This window comes from Otolemur garnettii, unplaced genomic scaffold, assembly GCF_000181295.1.
Source record: "Otolemur garnettii isolate 467f Iridium unplaced genomic scaffold, OtoGar3 scaffold00058, whole genome shotgun sequence".
NCBI classification, from domain to species: domain Eukaryota; kingdom Metazoa; phylum Chordata; class Mammalia; order Primates; family Galagidae; genus Otolemur; species Otolemur garnettii.
The window spans coordinates 6,414,972-6,415,758 of record NW_003852453.1 but is presented as its reverse complement, the minus strand read 5'-3'; the positions used below and the strand labels follow the sequence as shown (position 1 = coordinate 6,415,758).

The 787-nt window shown below is 47.1% G+C and overlaps 1 protein-coding gene and 1 pseudogene across 2 annotated transcripts in view; both read right to left on the bottom strand.

Moving 5' to 3' along the window:
• The window catches only part of LOC105887248, a 3,121-nt pseudogene extending 2,355 nt beyond the window's left edge, over positions 1–766 (bottom strand).
• Positions 1–787, bottom strand: part of FTO (FTO, alpha-ketoglutarate dependent dioxygenase) — a 402,518-nt gene that overhangs the window by 291,740 nt on the left and 109,991 nt on the right. The window lies entirely within an intron of this gene.

Genomic DNA, 787 nt, shown 5'->3' with positions numbered 1-787 from the left:
ACTTGGGCCTTTGTAGAAAGTACGTACGTTTTTTCCCATGCACAATGAAGTGTTTATTTAGGAAACTATGGCAGAGGAAAGAAGGAAAAAGCCAGCTCTGACAATTTCTGTGTGTCAAATGCCAACCAGGGGTAAACACCCACGACATTACGATGCGCTCTGGAGCCAGGTAGAAGGAGCTGGCGTTTGACTGTCAGATCTGCCTAACTGCTGCTCTGCGCCTGACATACAGATTAAATCCACACGGCTGGGCCCTGCAGCACACTGCTCAGCTCACACGCTTCTTTGCTGTCACACCTGTGTCAAATACATCAAGCTGCTCACAAATGCCATATGGAAAGCCAGGGAGCGCACGGAGCCTCAGTTCTCCTGCCTGGCAGGAGAGGATATATAGACCCTTGAGTGCCGGCCACTGCCCATTTCCAGAGCTCTAGCAAGGAAAGGGACACAAACCCTGTGTGAAACACACTGCAACTCAAAACCACACAGGTTTAAAGTCGGAAGTCAGAACCCATCCAGCCCTGAGCTTCAGCTTCACTCTGAAAAGTGAAGCTGTATCTGAGCTTGCCTATCCTGTCAAATAGAGATAGGGTTTGAGATTCTTATAGCAATTACATAAAAGATTACGCCTCATAATGTAGGGGTATTTCTCACCTACAAATGACGTGTGTTTTTCTTCCCATTCCTGACTCTTCGGCCTCACCAAGATTGCGCTGCTAAGACACTTAGTCTTCATGCATTTGTCACTTTCCACATAATGCTTCATGTGTCTTCATGCATTTGTCAC